Genomic DNA, 19,224 nt, shown 5'->3' with positions numbered 1-19,224 from the left:
ACATGTGGAGGAGAATATACATAGGTGCTACAAGAAGCCTAGTATCTGCATCTATTCAGACAGGCAGGCAGCTCTGAAACCATTGGCAGCTCCTACAATGAGATCTAAGATTGTTGCAGAATGCCACAGGGCTCTGGTGGAGCTAGGGGGAAGCAATATGGTAAACCTAGTGTGGGTCCCTGGCCACTCAGGGATCTATGGCAATGAACAAGCCGACAGGTTGGCTAGGATGTGGACAACAACTCCATTTATTGGATTGGAACCTGTCCTGACAATCACCAAGGCTACGATTAAATTAGAACTATGGAACTGGCTTAGGAAACAGCAAATAGGACACTGGACCAAGGTCCATAAACAAAAACATGGGAAGGTAATAATGCCCAAGCCATGTTTTAAAAGAATCTCTTTAATCCTGGGGTTGAACAGGAAAGAGATCAAACTCATGAATGGAGTTACAACCAGCCATGGGAATCTCAAAAAACACCTACACACAATGGGTAAAATGGAAGAGGGCCCTAAATGTAGGATCTGTGATGAGGGATAAGAAACTTCATCATACCTAATCTTTGAATGCATGGCATTGGAGAGTAAAAGGTACAGAATCTTCTGAAGATCCAGACCTGAAGAAATTGTGTCTAACAAAAAACTGGTAGTTGGTCTCCTTGCAATATTTAAGGGCACTGGTTGGCTTTACTAGGTAGACAGGGAGTGATACCGTGCAATAAACTTAGTTTCGGTGTGGGCATTGGCGGGTTAGACATAAGCTGTTTTAGCTTCCCTGATAAAATCAAATCCAATCAAAATCAAAGGATGACAAGGGTAGCACTGGTTGATATATTGTAGGCTGCTCAACGACTCAGTACACAAAAGAAACGACTCCCCAGGGCAAGAACGGATATGCTCAAAAGTACAAAACAGTCACCAGCTCTGCAGTGAGAACACTGCAGCCATCAGGGAAGGAATTCTGGTCAATAGGGCCTCTGTCAATGACTGCCATTGAGCCGTCGGTGTAAACCATGTCAGAGCCCCAGAAAACGTCAAGAATTGAGAGGAAGTGACAGCAGAGAGCCGCTAGAGTAACTGAATCCTTAGGGCCATATGAAAGTTTCAAGACAAAGCCGCAGCCAAAGTTAACACCACGGAGGAGTATGTGGGTTGACCTGGAATGGAGGTGGTAAATGGAAGGACTCCAGTTCAGACAGAAGTGATCACATGCAAACTGCAATCATAAGTGCTGACCTGGGATGTAGATGTGGAAGATGAAATGCCATGGTTTGGAAGAGTAGACAGTAATTTGGATACTCAGGAGAACTATGAAGGTGTGCAATGTAACTGTCGAGCAGTTGTGTATGCCTAACCTTAAATGGAGGGTCTCCAGCCCCCACCAGTATGCTGGTCACCAGACTCTTCCTAAAAGCTCCTGTCGCTAGTTTAAGGCCGCAGTGGTGCACTAGATCAAGTGCAAACAATGCTAGGGTGCTGACGAACCATGAACCGGACTCCCATAGGGAAGGTGGGATTGAACAAAGGCTCTGTAGAGCTGCAATAGCGTAGAGCGATATGCACCCCAGTTTGTGTTGCTCAGGCAGCGGAGGGCACGGAGGTGCTGCCAGCACTTCCGCTTAAGATGATGGTAAGGTAGTCAAGTCAACTGGGATTCGAAAACCAGTCCTAAGAATCGAAGTCTCCACTACAGTGAGTGGATCATCGTGAAAGTAAAGTTCTGGTTGTGGATGAATGGTGCGACGTCGACAGAAATGCACGACATGACTTCACAACCAGAAATAGGAAGCTGTGGGCTAGTGCCCATGACTGCACCTTGTGGATGGCTCCCGGTAGGGGCTGCTCAGCAGCACTAGTACTGGAGCAGCAGTACGAAATGCAGTTGTCTTCTGCATCAGAGAATGTGAGACAGGGGGCCCAACAGCTGCTGCTAGACCGTTAATGGCCACTAAAAATACAGACAGACAATACAGAGCTCTTTTCTTTGTGGTTTTGGGGCGCACAACTACAATGGTAATTAGCACCCACACTAAGTTAGGAATGCACCGCAAGATACAAGGTTAAAACAGCAACTAAAAGGGACAACACTATAAAAGACGTATTAACAGGCATAGGATTAAAGAGGAACAGCATAATCAAATGTCCTTAGACAGGTTTGTGAAGTTGATAAAACGAAGAACGTGAGCAGCTGCTCCTGGGTCATCCGCTAAAATGGCATCCAGAGTACATGGCAGGCCAAGATCAAGACGCAGTGTAGTAAAATCCGGACAGGACGTTAAAATGTGGCTAACCGTCAGCAATTTCCCACGTTGGCTGAACGGCGCCGGCGCAGTCGTCAGCAGATGGCGATGGCTGAACCAGCAGTGTCCAATTCGTAACAGGGCCAAAACGATCTCCTCCCACCGAGAAGGGCGTGAGGAGGACGTCCAAGCCGTGGGAAGAGGTTTCAAGGCCCGAAGCTTGTTGTTCGTAAGTGCAGCACAATCGGCATGCCACAACGACAAAATGAGCCGACAAATGACCCTGCTACAATCTGACGAAGGGACACAACAAGAAGCCGTCCGAGGCTGGAGAACTGCAGCCTTGGCCTTGGCATTTGCAGCTTCGTTCCCAGGGATACCGACATGGCCAGGAACCCACATAAAGGTAACCGGAGAACCGACGTCCACCAGCTGCTGAAGAGAGCGTTGGATCCGGTGCACGAAATGATGAACCGGATACGGATTGCTGAGGCTCTGGATGGCGCTCAGGGAATCGGAGCAGATGACATAAGCAGAATGACAGTGGCGGGAGATGTAAAGAACAGCCTGGTAGCGAGCAAAGAGCTCAGCTGTGAAGACCGAACAATGGCCATGGAGCCGGTATCTGAAACTTTGTGCCCCGACAATAAAAGAACACCTGACCCCATCATTGGTCTTAGAGCCATCTGTATAAATGAAGGTCATATTAATGAACTTCGAATGAAGTTCGACAAAACGGGAGTGGTATACCGAACCAGGGGTAACCTCCTTTGAGAGCGAGCTGAGGTCAAGGTGAACGCGAACCTGAGCCTGGAGCAAAGGTGGCGTGTGGCTCTCGCCCACTCTAAAGGTTGCAGGGAGTGAAAAATCAAGGTGTTGAAGGAGATACGAAAGCGAACTCTAGGGGGTAGCAGGGCAGAGACATACAACCTGTATTGACGGTCGAGAGAGTCGTCAAAAAAGGAATGATAAGACGGGTGGTCGAGCATTGACAGTAGCCGACAGGAACACCGACAAAGCGGTATATCGTGCTGGTAGGTTAGTGACAATTCACCGGCTTCAGCATGAAGACTCTTGATGGGACTAGTATAGATCACTCCGATCGCAAGACGTAACCCCCGATGTTGTATAGAGTTGGGGAGGGGTAAGATGGACGGCCGTGCAGAGGAATATACAGAGTTCCCATTATCCAGCTTTGAGCGGACGATCGACCGATATAGGCGAAGTAGGACTGTTCGATCCGCTGCCCATGACGTACTGCTGAGAACACGGAGGGCATTTAGGGAACGGGTATAACGGGCAGCCAAATATGACACATCTGGAGACCAGCTAAGTTTCCTGTCAAATGTAAGACCTAACAATTTTGTTGTCTCCACGAATGGGAGAGCAACAGGACCAAGTCGTAAGGACGGTGGGAGAAACTCTTTGTAGCGCCAGAAGTTAATACAGACCGTCTTCTCGGCAGAAAAACGGAAGCCATTGGCGAAACTCCAGGAGTAAAGAAGGTCAAGACAAAGCTGAAGACAGCGCTCCAGGAAATATGTATGCTGCGCGCTGCAGTAGACGGCAAAGTTGTCCACAAAAAGGGAGCCTGATACATCAGCTGGGAGGCAATCCATTATTGGATTGATCACTATGGCGAAGAGAGCGACGCTCAAAACTGAGCCCTGTGGCACCCCATTCCCCTAGCGAAAGGTGTCCGACAGGACAGAACCCACACGTACCCTGAACTGTGGATCCATTAAAAAGGAACGAATAAAAAGAGGGAGGCGACCGCGAAGGCCCCATGTATGCATGGTGCGGAGGATGCCCGCCTTCCAACAGGTGTCGTAAGCCTTCTCCAAATCAAAGAACACAGCCGCGGTCGTGCACTTCCGCAACCAGTTATTCATAATGAAGGTCGACAAGGTAACCAGATGGTCAACAGCAGAGCGGCGCCTATGAAATCCACATTGTACATTGGTAAGTAGGCGTCTAGAGTCTAGCAACCAAACCAAACGAGAGTTAACCATTCGCTCCAGCACCTTACAGACACAGCTGGTAAGCGAGATGGGTCGATAACTGGAAGGCAAGTGCTTGTCCTTCCCCGGCTTAGGAATTGGGACAACAATAGACTCGCGCCAGCATGCGGGATCATGCCCCTCAATCCCGATGCGATTGTAAGTACGAAGAAGGAAACCTTTACCCCCCAGGAGAAAGGTTCTTCAGCATCTGAATATGAATAGAATCAGGCCCTGGAGTGGAGGACCGTGACCGGGCAAGTGCATTTTCGAGTTCCCGCATGGTGAATGGGGCATTACAACTTTCACTATTTGAAGAGCGGAAGTTAGGTGGCCTAGCCTCCTCGGCCTGTTTTCGAGGGAGGAAGGCAGGGTGGTAATGAGCGGAGCTCGAAACCTATGCAAAAAAGTGGCCAAAGGCATTGGCGACATCCTCAGGGGCCTCAAGGATGTCATTCGCGACCATCAAGCCAGAAACTGGTGAGTGGACCTTAGTGCCAGACAGCTGGCGCAGGCTACCCCAGACAACAGAAGAAGGAGTAAAACTGTTGAAGGTGCTTGTGAAAGCAGCCCAGCTGGCTTCCTTGCTTTCTTTAATAATACGATGAGACTGCGCATGTAATCGTTTATAATTGATACAATTTGCCACTGTAGGGTGGCGTTTAAAGGTGCGTAAAGCACGTCGATGAGCATGTAAAGCGTCTCTACATGCTGCGGTCCACCAGGGGACCGGTACGCGACGTGGAGAAGAAGTAGTGTGAGGGATGGAATATTCAGCAGCAGTGAGAATGACTTCCCTGAGATGCGCGACCTGACTATTGCAGCTTGCGAAGGTTTGAACCTGAAAAGTCGCCCTGGAAGAGAAGAGCCCCCAGTCTGCTTTGGAGATGTTACAACTAGTTGAGCATGGAGAGGGGGTATGATGCAGGAGATGGATAACACACGGGAAGTGGTCGCTTGAATATGTATCAGGAAGTGCATACCACTCAAACCAGCGTGGAAGTTGGCTAGTACATATAGAGAGGTCTAAATGGGAATAGGTGTGAGATGTGTCCGAAAGAAAAGTAGGGGCTCCAGTATTGAGGCAGACAAGATTGAGCTGATTGAAAATGTCAGCTAACAAGGAGCCTCTCGGGGAGGATGCTGGAGAGCCCGAAAGGGGATGGTGGGCATTGAAGTCTCCAGTTAACAAAAATGGTGCAGTGAGCTGAGCAATAATTTGCATCATGTCTGCCCTAGTAACACAGACGACGATGGAGTGTAAACGGTACAAATGGAAAATGTAAAAGTGGGGAGAGTAATTCGAACGGCAACTGCCTGCAGGCCGGTATACAATGTGATGGGATCGTAGTAAACATCATCCCAGACCAGCAACATAACCCCGCCATGAGCCAGAACACCTGCCACAGGGTTAGGTCAAAACGCACAGAGGTGTAGTGTGCCAAGGCAATTTGATTGCATGGGTATAGCTTCGTTTCCTGGAGGGCTACGACGAGCGGACGGTGCAAGCGGAGCAGCAACTTCAAGTCCTTTTGGTTGGAGTGAATGCTACGAATATTCCAGTGAAGAAGTGCCATCATGAGAAGAAAAAGCAAGAAGGGGTCACCTCGAAGGCTGCTGAGGGCCTGGCTTCGAGCGAGCACTGCCGCCACTGTCAATAGGCAGACAGTCATCGTCCATTGGTTCTATAGGGTCATCGACCATCTTGTTAAGATGGACGAGAGGGGGAGCTTCCTCCGCTGGTGAACGGCCAGATGTTCGGCTACCAGCGGTGCAGCCAGGCGAAACGGATGATGGCCTGGTGCGGCAACCGCTGGGTGGCACAGGAGAAGAAATGCGCCGTGGCGGAGAAGGAGAACTGTACTTCCTATGAGCCTTCTTGGAAGGTCGTTTAGTGGAAGTACTGGTCGATGGCTGGGAGTTCAAGGAAGTAGGAAGTCTGCACGGGACGGTTCCTTCCTGAAGGCCCGTCCATCTGACTTCTGGGTCTTCGTTTTGGCAGAAGCTGATAAAGGTGGTTGTGTCTGAGGGGTGACTGGAGTAAGAGGAGATATCGACCGGGCGATCTTAGCACTGGCCGAATGGACGACTGTAGTGCTGAAAGTCAGATCGCATGTCTGCGTCGCCACCTCCCTGGTAATCCGAGGAGAGGCGAGGACAGTACTGTATTTCCCCGCTGGGAGCAGCGTGGGCTTCCTACTAGCAAATAGCTTGCGAGCAGCCGAGGTGCACACTTTCTCTTTGACCCGAATTTCCTGTATACAGTGTTCTTCCTTGTAGATGGGACAGTCGTGGGAGGATGCTGCATGGTCACCCTGACAGTTCACACAATAAGGAGACGGAGGTGGACAGTCACCCTCATGGGCATCCCTGCCACAAGTGACACATTTAGCCGCATTGTAACAAGACTGGCGAGTGTGATTAAAACGCTGACACTGGTAGCAGCGCGTAGGGGTCGGGACATAGGGGCGAACAGAAATAGCCTCGTAGCCCGCTTTGATGCGTGACGGCAGCTGAACACTATCAAAGGTCAAGAAAAGTGTCCGGGTCGGTAGAAGGTCATTGTTGACCTTTTTCATGACCCTATGGACAGCTGTCACGCCCTGCACAGCGAGGAAAGACAATTTCCTCGTCAGTCAATCCGTCGAGTGATCTAGTATATACCACACCACGAGACGAATTCAAAGTGCGGTAAGCCTCCACCCGAACAGGGAACATGTACAGGAGTGTGGCACGAAGCAGTTTTTGTGCCTGAAAGGCACTCTCAGTTTCAAGTAACAAGGTACCGTTACGCAACCTGGTACAGGACTTGACAGATCCAGCTATGGCATCTACGCCCTTCTGGATAACGAAAGGGTTGACAGAAGAAAAATCCTTTCCATCCTCAGATCGAGAAACTACGAGGAACTGTGGGGCAGGCGGTATTACTTTTGTCACTGGTGGCTGGTCAAGTTTCCGTTTGTGGGCAGAAGTCGAGAGAGAAGAAGAGAAATCCATTGCAGAGGAATCCCCCATGATGGCCAACGTCTCCGATGGCGTGCTCCTTCCTTGTGGGGACCCTCTCAGAGGGCACTCCCACCTTAGGTGAATGTTTACACCTCAGGTCACGCCTCCTGAGACACGGACGGAGGGAGGGACCAATCGGAATGGTCGGAAGGGGTCAGCTCAGGCAATCACCCCTCCCTGGGCCTGGCCTTTACCAGGGGGTAAAATCGAGAGCGGGCCCTGAAGACCCCACTCATGTAATGTGGCAAGAATATGAGGGACACAGGATTATCAGTGGTACGGCGACCCTGGTGGAAACTGCCCTGGCATGGAGCCAGAACGCCACGTGACTCCAGGACCCAACGCAACGGCTGACACACCATACATTCTAGCAGCTTACGAGGAATATTGGTGGGCTGATAGCTATCCACATAAAGTGGGTTTTTACTGGGTTGGAGCAAGGGAATGATGATGCTCTCCTGCCATTGCTATGGAAAGATGCCATTGCACCAGACCCAGCTGAAGATGGTGAGATGTCACGTGTAATTGGATGAGAGATGTTTAATTATCTGACTGTAGATCCGATCTGGCCCAGGAGCTGTGTTGGGGCAATGTGCAAGGGCACTGAGGAGCTCGCACTCAGAGGTGTGTTAAAGGGTTCACTGTGGCATGTAGTAAACAAGAGTACTTTCCCTTCCATCAACCATTTGAGGGCACGAAAGGATGGGGAGTAATTCTCCAACACAGAGACTTGAGCATAGTGCTGAGCGAAGTGTTCGGCATTCACATTTGCGTCATAGGTAATACGGCATCGGTGTGAACGACAGGGGCACCTGTTGAGGTCTGTACCAAAAAACAGATCTGATCTTGGTCTAGACTCGGGAAGGTGACATATGGCGCACAATGGTCAAGACATACCTCTCCCAATGCTCCAGTTTTCGTCTTTTTATAAGCTGATGAATGCTGGCATGGAGCCAATTAAATGCGGTTTGGTGCTCCAGAGAAGGGTGCTGTTTATGTTGCTGTAGAGCCCACCTGCACTATTGAATGCCCTCAGCTACTTTCAGCGTGCACCAAGGTACAGCCTTCCGCCGGGGCACCCTAAGGAACAAGGAATCGCGTTTTTTGCCACAGAAACGATTGTTCTGGTAACCAGCTCAACTACCAAATCGATGTTACCATGTGGCGGAGATTCAGTGGTGACAGCAGAAGTCAAAGTTTCGAGGATGCCTTGTTTAAAACCCATCTGGGTAGTCATCTGTTGTCAGGGTGCTGGGGTAGTGAAAGGAAGATGGGAGGGTGGTCACTACAACCCCAAGTCACCATCGGCTCTCCAGTGGACAGATGGAAGAAGTCATGGGCTGCAAAATTGATAAATCAAGGGCCAAGTAAGTACCATGAGCCACGCTGAAATGTGTGGGGGCCCCAATATTTAGGAGGCAGTGGTCGAGCTTGGACAGTAAATTTTCGACCTCTCTGTTTCTGCCAGTAGGCATAGTGGCATCCCAAAATGGGTTATAGGCATTAACATCTCCAAAAGTAGGAAAAGTTTACAGAGTTTATCAATGAGTGCAACTAAAATGTTTAGGGCTACTGCACCATCTGGAAGGAGATATACGTTGCAGACAGTTATTTCCTGCAGTGTCCTTATCCTAACAGCAACAGCTTTATGAGTGTGAAGGGGCACAGGTTCACTACATACCGAATCCAGGACATAGACAAACTCCAGACAGTATATTTGTTACAGTGCTTGTAATATCCCCTATTGCCACAGAGGCAGGGTTCCACATTGCTGGGAACCAGGTTTCCTGGAGGGCAATGCTGAAAGCAGGTGTGAAGCTTAACAATTGCCACAGCTAAGCCAGGTGGTGGAAATAAGCACCACAATTCCACTGGAATATGACGATGTATGAGGCAGGGAAGGAATGAAACACTCAGTGAGGCAGGCTACACCACGGCGTCACTGGCTGCCACCAAGTACCTGTGCAATCAATATGCATTGTCTCTGAGGACCTAGAGAGATCTAGGTTCTCAGGGGACACCAGATTCTCAACCATCCTCAGACACAGAGCTTTTATGGAGTAGAGGTATGGGTGCCACCGCAAGGTTCGAGTTCTTGGGGGACTACCACTTTTTGGCTCTCTCACTGCTCCTTTGGTTTCTCTAGCTCTGAGGGCTTCACTGAGTCAATCTCATGGACAGAGGACCGTGATGCCCTACAACCAGCTACCTGTCATTGCTTCATCCACTGGCGGGTGTCTGCTTTGCCACTGGTAGGAACCTGGGAAGAGTGTGACCCAAGTGACCCCTTACTAGCAAGAGGAACCAAAGAAGACTTTGCTTCTCGAGCTGAGAAGTGGGGGACTCTTGTCTTTAATGGTTGGGGAGGGAGGGGGGGGGGGGAGGTTGGGGCAGTGGTGGTGTTGCTCCCAAAGTAGGTGGTGCAGGAGCAACAGGGAGGGAAGTGCCCACCACCATCAAGGAGGCAGGTGAAGTCTGACGGCTCAGAGGTAACTGTACACAGCAGAACAGAAGGTGCTAAAACTGTTGTCATAGCAGCAGCTTAAGTCAATGTCATATGCGCAGCCTCAGTGTAGGTTGGTCAGTTAAGGGTCTTGCATTCCATTATTTTCCTCTCTTTCTGCAAAATCCTGCAAGCTGGGGAGCAAGGTGAATGCTGCTCTCCACAGTTGATGCAGATGGGAGGCTGGACACAAGGTGTACTGGGATGTGATGCACATCCACAATCTCAACATGTGATGCTGGAAGTACAGCAGGAAGACATATGGCCAAGCTTCCAGCACTTAAAGCACCACATCGGGGGAGGGATATATGGCTTGACATCACAGTGGTAGACCATCACCTTGACCCACGAAGGCCAAGATGAAGCCACCGGTGGCAACCTGATTATCCCTTTGACACCGGTGAATGCGCCAGGTGAAATGAGCACCTTGTTGCTCTAAATTGGCGTGCATCTCATCGTCAGACTGCAAATGAAGGTCCCTATGGAGTATAATACCCTTGACCATATTTAAGCTGTTATGTGGCGTGATGGTAACAAACATCCCTCAATGGTGTTGCAAGTAAGTAATGCCCATGACTTGACGGAGGATGCTGTTTTTCTCAAGACTGACCCAGAGCACATTTTGGACAAACCCTCCACCTCCCCAAACTTGTCTAACTCTCCACAGAAAACTGAGGCTTCATTGACATGGAAAATTCCCCATAAAGTATTGTACATACAAGTTACTGGGGTGAATAAGCTTTGCTGCCATCCTTAGCCTGGCATTCCTCCCATGGTGTGTCAAGGGAGGGGAACGATTTGGGGTCATACTTCTACACATTGAAATTAGACCTCGACTGCTTAAAGACTTACTACACTTCATGGCACGTCATCAGCCCTGATGCCACCCACTCCAATGCCCATCCCCTTGTGTGCCACCTAGCCGCAGCAAGGGCCACCTGTCACGATGCCACTGCCGTGAGTCCCGATGGCCGAAGGTGACGGGGAACTATTCCTTGGCAAACGTGGGGCGTTAATGGCAAAGGCATGAGCAGAGTGAACTCTGTGGGGTCAGGGGGCTACAACCAACAGGCTACATGGTGGCCCACAACAACAGACTGGCTACCATGCTGGATATGAGGTGCAAGTGAGTCTATGGTCGTCATCAGTGCTGAAAAGGACACTGCATAGTGGATGGAGGGAAACACACCCAGAAAGGTGCCCTTGCCCAAGAGATGGAGAATGAGTGGGACTGCAATGCCACGACGAAGTGGGCTAAATGTCTCAGTGCACGATGGACACTATGCATTTTTTAAGGCGCCCTTCCCCAATTGGCTCACTCTTTGGGAAAATTTTGAAAAATGTTCAAACCCTAAAAGGGACCACCACATGAGGCCAAAACATGTGGGACTCCTTTTAGTTGCCTCTTATGACGGGCAGGAATACATTGGGGCTATTCTAACCCCCAGACCTGCGGGGGTCAGTACAATGGTGGCAAACATCCATCCACATCTATCAATACTGTCCACTTCTTGTCTCCTCCAAACAAGTGTCCCTTCATTCCCTCAAGCTTCCCACCCATTGCTGCTGCTCTGCACCCATTCTTGGGGTCACTACTTCCTTCCCCACCCAAATATTCTGAGTTTCACTGTAGCATCTGTAACACAATGGGTTTCTTCTCCAACAGGCACCTTCACAGCATGCCATCACCCAGCCTCAGGTCATTGCCATTTGACCCTGGTCATCTCCAATCTTTGTCATCTCCTGAGTGCCAGCCTCTTCTCCAGGGCACCGATTCTGCATCCTCAGTTGTCTTTCACTGTCACTCCTCTTCCCTGATACTGGAAATTTTGCCACAAGCGTAGCCTCACCAGATCAAGCTGCCTTGAGCCACGCAACAGTTTTCTTTAATCATGTCCTTGCCTGATTCCTGTAGTTTTCTTTAAGATCTGTGCCTCCTGGATGGCACTGCCATCTAATTCATTGAGGTGACAGTTCCCTATATTTTGCTGTTGGTCCAGTCACAACTATTCCTCTGAGTGCAGCACATATCATTGGAATCTAGGACACCCCAAGCGCAGCTGCCAGTGCTCAATTTGTACCTTCAAGCAGGTTCACTGTGTTGGTGACACTCAAAGCACATCAGGACAATTTTTATGTTGCCTTCACTAGGAAACTGTTTCACTTGCTCAACATTATGTACCTTCCATGTTGCAATGAAGGGCTGCCACTCATTGCTCCTTGAGCACATTTCTTTTGTGCATTCATCACCCACAATACTTGGGACATGTGGCCAGGAGAATCGGTTGCAGATGGCATAAGCAAGTTTTCTGCTGGTCTCCCTGTAGAGATGTGAGGCACAATGATAAACAGATTGGTCTAGAAACAAACTGTAGTGGAAGTCATATTCTGAAACATTTATGTTCAGATGGAGTGTCACCTGAAATAGAAGAAGGGAACAAGAACTGATACAGTATGTACATAACCTCTGGTTACTTATCAGCCATTCTTTTCAATGTCAACCCATTTGTCCTGTGTGCTATGCTACAGCTGTTCACATTACACTATTTACTCCCAGCACCTTCATTTCAGAGATGATTAGCTCTCTTATCTTAACATAGATCACAGAAACCTTATTTTCTGGTGAGAGGCTTCTTTATAACACTCCCCCTCCCCCCCCCCCCCCCCTCCAACGAAGAATGACAACAGATACCTCCAAGAAGGACTGTACCAACTGAAGACTCCAAAAAGCTATCAGGACACCCCAAGACAAAATAAAGATAATACAACTGTCTCCAGTGCCCCATCTCACAGTAGGTAAGAAAAATAGTACATGGGAAACCATATATCTACGTTTTTGAGTGCTAACCCCATCTACAGTTGGGATTTTTATATGGTTCTCATAAGCAGATACATGGATTAATTAGCAATGTTGGTTTGTATAGCCTATTACTGCAATACCAGACATGTTGTCCAATGAATGATGATCAGAATTAGCTGTGGTCGCTATTGTAAGTATAGGAATGTAGTTTTGAATGTGAAGAAATGATGAAAATTTTTATTTCTCTTAACCTTCAGATTAAGAGAGATGGACACCTGTTCTATTCAAGAAAATGTTATCAATGAATATATATATATATATATATATGTTTAACACTATATAGATAGCAAATAATGTAACAGATAATGTGTATCTTCACAGACTGTCACTTACAGAAACCAAAGCGATAGATTGGAAGCTCTTTCTATGAAACATACTGTACACACTACTGTACCAACAAAGCAAAAACATTTCCCCACAGAAATGGGACATTCCTATAGTCCTAAGGACACTGAAACAAATGTGTTGATGGGATGCTTACATCTGACTGATCACAATATGGTTCAGGGAGCCTCTGAAAAATGTTAGTACCAAGCACTTCATATGGTAGTATTTCACTTAACAGCTAGGGCCAGTTATAAACCAGATTCACACCCCAATATTTCATTACAGTTACTACCTTACTGGGTTGCACATAGATGTTCAATTTTGAAATTCAAATCTTCCTAATTTTTTCTACTAGCATCATCACTGGAGCCCCACTGTTGGACAAAGCCTCCCTCCAGACTTCTCCTGGTATTCCAGTCACAAGCTATACGCATGTCCACTTCCCATTTAGTCAGATTATCACCACAGTTTTTCTCCTCTTCACTATTATAGGATGTAATTCTCTCACCCCATCTGCAGCCCATTCCCCAAATGCATGCCACACCACTTCCTTCCCACGAAGTCTCCTACTCCAGTCTGTTCCCTGATCATTTTGTTTCCCTGTCTCTCTAGGTAATTCTCTGCTTTCATTTCTCCACTGCTATCCACACAAACTTTCAATTTTGTAAGTCAGTATCTACTTGCTCCAGATTGAACTTCTCAATATTAATGAACATTACTGCAATAAAACATATTGTAATTTGTCAATTCTAATCCATTTTAGTGTGGCCAGATGACTAAGGGGTTACAGATATCACAAATAAGAATTACCAAACACTATCTGGTCAAAGTACCTGGACACTTATTTAGGGCAGAATTGACCACTATATTTCTGAAGAGGTGGACCTACCATTACAGAAGGTGCCAGGTGGTACTGCTTTATCAGTTAAGGAGCAGTAATGGCAGACTTGGTCAGTCAGGAGAGCTCAGCACATTTAACATGGATTTGTCTTTGGATGTCACCTGAATAATTAAAACAGGGAGGTATTTCAACCCTCCTGAATTTGCCCAAGTCAACAGTCATGGATGTGACAGTGAAGAGGGAATATTAAGTAAAAAACAAAGCTAAATGACTTTAAAGCCAGTACTGCCATTAGACTGTTGTTTATTTGCAGTGTTACATTTACACTTACACTTACATGATCATTATTTCGGCATCAAACTGCCATTATCAAGTGTTAAGTTTTATACAGTGACCAATATGGCATACTCTTGGCCATACTACATACCGTTGGCCAACTGTCATTCAGTCAAGATGGTATATTCACAGATGAAACAAAGCAGAAGGTTTTAGCAGAAATATCGACCCTTAGACAATGTATCTAATAGTGTATTTGAAATATGAGAGTATGCCACCTTAGGCACTGTATAACACTTAAAACACTTGATAATGTCACTTTGAAGACAAAATCATGTTCGTGTAAGTGTAAATGTAACACTGCAAATAAACAACAGTCTAATGGCAATATAAGGAAATATATTATGAGTGTGGCCCCACATTATGAAAAAAATTATTAAAAGCTAAATGAAGTCTGGGCAGACCTAATGTGCTGCTGGACAGGGGGTATCTAACATTGTGGTGGGTGGTGGTAAAATATAGCTGCTGTGGTCACTTAGTTTTGATATGCTACTAGCAGCCCCATAAGAAATGGTCTGTGCACAGGGAGTTACAAGAAACTAGTCACAATGGCTGAGCAGCTTCTGAAAATCACACATTTCTGTTCTCAACATTAAGCCATTCTCCAGGTAGTGTAAAGAGCAATGACCACAGGACAGTGGACTTTTGGAGACAATACCCTACAGTAATCCAATGGATGAATTTGGGTTTGTTGAATCCAATGTGAACATTACGTGTCATCTTTAATGCCAACAATGAAGTGCAGGAAGGCAGTATTACAGCATGCAATTTCTCCTTATTAATTTGTTCTCTCCTTATCGCACTTTAGGAAATGTCAAATGTAGAAGAACAAGTACATATTTGGCAGTATTGTGTACTATATGCAGCAGAGGAACAATTCAGAGGCAATGATTGCTTGAATTGTTTCAAAAATGCCACTTGTCATGTAGCAGCATTGTGACGCAATGGTTTGTGGATGTGGCACTCCTAAAGTGACCTTTCCTGACCCATGTGCCACCCTGAATCGAATGGAACATCTCTGGGATGAGTTAGAAAGGTGACTTCACTCTAAATCCAGCACCCAACATCTGTACTTTCTCTGGTTTCAGCCCTAGAGGAAGAATGAGCTGCCATTCCTTCTAACAGATTAAGACATCTCACTGAAAGTGCCCCCAGAGGAGTTCAAGCCATCATAAAGGGGAAGGGTGGACACACACAGTCTTAATGTCCACTAATAAGTGTCCAGATACATTTCATTCACTGGTGTATAGAGTAGGAACACAAGCCTCCCACTGTGGGCTATTTCTGTTACTCACTGAGCACATCTGTAGCTGTCCTGGCCCCAGCCTCAGTATCGCTTCCAGCCTCTTGTGTGGGAAGCTGCTGTGGTTCAGCTGTGCCTACGGTTGTACAAAGGGAAACATCTTTTAAGAACTTTATGTATTGCTTTACTGACATGCTGCTCCTACTATTCCTAAATGGTTGCAATGACAGGTATACACATATTTTAAAACACACAATGGTATACTGGCCCTGTAACTAATGTCAGATCCCATTAGTAAGAAACAGTAATCAGTATCATGCCATTTGTGTAATAAAAAAAGAAAAAAGACAAATAAAATGAGTCCATTGGGATACAACTTTTCTGGACTGTGCATATACATATCACTCCAGGAGTGATGCACATACCTATGCATTGTTAACAAAGAATGACATTTTCAAAAATGGAATTACTTATACATCATCATGTAAATAGCAACCTAATAGAACATGCTGAACATAAATGTGCAGATGTTGTTCATTAGTTTTATTTCTACTTTATGTGTGGTGATTTATGTCAGGGGCCAATATTAACCTTCAGCACAGGATAGCTATTGCAGCAGCTTTCATGAGAAAGTACCTGCCCAGCTGTAGAAATAGGTATTCTGTGGGTCACCACACTGTGCTGCAGATGCATGGGCTTCCAAAGGACAGTTATTGTGAGATACGGAAGGGGAAAATTGGAAATCATTGTCTCTTTCATACTGAATGAATGAAGGTGGTGTTTTAGTGTAGTTCATAAATGTAAAGATGAAAGAATTAAATTATTTGTTAAGTCAAAAGTAATATGGAAAGTTATTAAAAATGTGGTGTAGCAATGACACACAATCCAAATTTTAAAGTACTTTTAATACATTTTGGGAAGATGTACGGAAGATAAGACGTGGAAGATAATACCACATTGTACTAAATAGTTTCACCACAAGACACCTGACTGCAGCCATAGGAAAGTACAACATGAGAAGGAAACTGCAGTTCACAGATGAATCACACAGGGGTTGGAGTCCTGCCCAACTGAGCAAGCCTGTACAAAATGTGAAATTTGATAGTTTCAGCCTATCAATTCTGAAGGAATGGGTGCCACACCTATATAAATATATGTGCCTGACAGCATACCAGCCTCTCATGCAGATGGACTGTAATGTCTTGTGTCCCTCATAAATACAGTAGATCTAGAAGCAAGGAAGAGTAACATACTGGATACACTAGTCTGCAGTTTCCAGAATATGGAAATTAATAGGGAACACACACTGATAACCCAAGCAGTCAAGGCAACAAATGGCATAAAATGAAAAATTTTTGTTTGCATCCTGGTGTGGCACAAATGTTCATGTGTCATGATTGTGTTGTTTCTATCCATTATTCCAGTAAAAGTCAAATTTCTTTTGTCAGCCCTAAATAGTTTTCACTCCAAACATGTTAAATGTGTCTACAGTCCCTGATTATCTCCAGTACTGTCTTCTTCTTTGTGCATGAATGATCCTGTAGCATGAGAAAGCCAATGCAGTGAGAAGTAAGGCTGAAACCAATGCATACACATTGAAGAAGTAAATATGGTGGATCCAAACAATGAAGTATGGAATAAATTTCGATAGGTTGTGTATGAGAACATGAAGTTTACTAAGTACACATGCTGCTTTCCAATATTGTGTTTCCAGACAGGAACAACTGATTTAAACTGACACATTTGCTGTAAAACTGACACTGACACAGCTCTTTCAGTGATACCAGCAGTAATAAACAATAGCGTAACAGGGAAATGTGTTACCATGTGTTGTAAAGTCATTTCTGGTGAAGATTTCAAAGAATTACACCAATGATTAATAGATGTAGTTGCACATGATAGAGAAATCAGTATTTTGGATGTCATGCTGCATGTCATCTCTCATGAATAGGGTTTTCTTTAGAACTAAATTTCTGGATGTTAGGAAGATGGCAATAAATATTGTGAATATCAGAGGTAAGGCACACTGATTCACTGGACATATTTCATAATTTTCTCACAGTCTCCACACACATCCCTAAATAATAAAACCTTTGGATCATCACGAAAGGTTTTTTTGCCTTGTTCTGATTTCTGTGTTGTTAGCTTGTAACAACAACAACTGTACATATAATAATTTTTTCTTCCGATTTTCGATAAATTAGTGTAATCGATGTTCTGAATTCATTTCTTTTCTTGTCATGTCATTATGTTAAAGAAACTGTAAACAATTTTCAGTGTAAATATTAATGTTTATGTCAAATTGCAAGCAATATTATAACAAAATTTAAATGTAAGAAATGTTGAATCTGTTGGAAGATGTTAAAGTTGTAATTGTGTGCCTGGTCCATACGTAGGCAATGTATTAGGATATGTAGAATGCAAAACCTTTGGTGAATACCCTGTCTGTAGGGGAGCGGTAAAAGGTGGATGGCAGGCAAGCATGGGAAAAATGCACACGGGCGCGGCACGGCATAACAGGCTCAGCAGTAGTAGTTGGAGTTGGGCTTTGATCTGAGCAACACGTTCTGGATCGAGGAGGCTCTCCTGGAAGACGTGATTTCATTGAGCCTCGGATGTGCCGTTTCAGACGCCTATACAGCATGGCAATATTCCATAGGCACTAAAGGGAAAGCATTGCGATGCTATGAAGAAGTAAAGTGCCGATACATCAAGAGCCATAGCTGTGATTGTATGTGTGCTCTGCGCCTCGCCATCTCGCCGTCCGCCAACCGCCACATCGATATGAACAGGTTGAATCTTTTAGTACTGTATTCGTGTGGACCAGTGTTACTTTTGTTCCTGACTGTTCAATAACAACTTAACTTTTACCAGAACTGTCCTATCATTTAATTATTCTCATCACTAACCTAGACAGGGTCCTTTCCACATGTTGTGCAATCCGAGTGTCCCGAGATGAAGATTTAAAGTTTATGTTAATAATAATTACCAGCAGACCTATCTATGTTAGAACGATGTTTAAAGAACTTTGTTGTTAAAGAATATATAAGCAAATAAAATAGGTATGACAAAGTTGGAAGATAATGTTGAAATTGGTTTAGTAATGAAGTTTAATTAATTTGAGACAAAAATAATGGTAGTTAAATGAGCAGGTAATAAGACAAAAAGAGTAGTAACTCATATATTGGAAATCTTGAGTGCTTAATGCTTTCAATAGTTAATAGTTTCAGTACAGCGATCATAACAGTTTCAGGGTCCCCCCCCCCCCCTTTTTTCTTTTCTATTCATTTGAATTATGAAGTGTACTGAACTGATTTGACCAGCAAAGTTAAAGTCAATATAAAACCAAAATTTATTAGTGTTTTACCTTTTTCAAAATTGACATTGTGTGTGTGTTTTGAAAGTGCTAATTCTAGGGTAACCTATGCCTGATTTTAATCAGATCAGTAGACAGTACAAAGTTTGTAGTAAACATTATAGTGTATTGTTGTGTATTTATGGCTTGTTCATATTAGTACAGAAAGTGGAATTATTTGTTCAGTAGATTTTCTGGTTCTAAAATTTACCATATTATGCAGTGTTGTTACGTGTTGTTTGGTATGAACGTACTTCAACCTGTAGTGGGATGAAACTCAGTGAATGCCTAATTAGGCTGGCGACCGTATTATTAATAATTTGGTGGCATCTGCGGTGTCGTTTCTTGTCCGTCCTAACGAGTAGTTACACTTCAGACTTGCTTGGCGTATCATGGTTGTTACTGTGTGGGTGAAAGTCTGATTTTGCCTCCATTCAGGTACACGCAGTCAACATATATACCAAAATCCTTCCTTATAAGGTGAAGCCCGTCAACTTACCATAGTATAAG

The sequence above is a fragment of the Schistocerca americana genome, chromosome 1 (assembly GCF_021461395.2).
Source record: "Schistocerca americana isolate TAMUIC-IGC-003095 chromosome 1, iqSchAmer2.1, whole genome shotgun sequence".
In the NCBI taxonomy this organism is placed as follows: Eukaryota; Metazoa; Arthropoda; class Insecta; order Orthoptera; family Acrididae; genus Schistocerca; species Schistocerca americana.
This window is presented reverse-complemented; position numbering follows the sequence as displayed.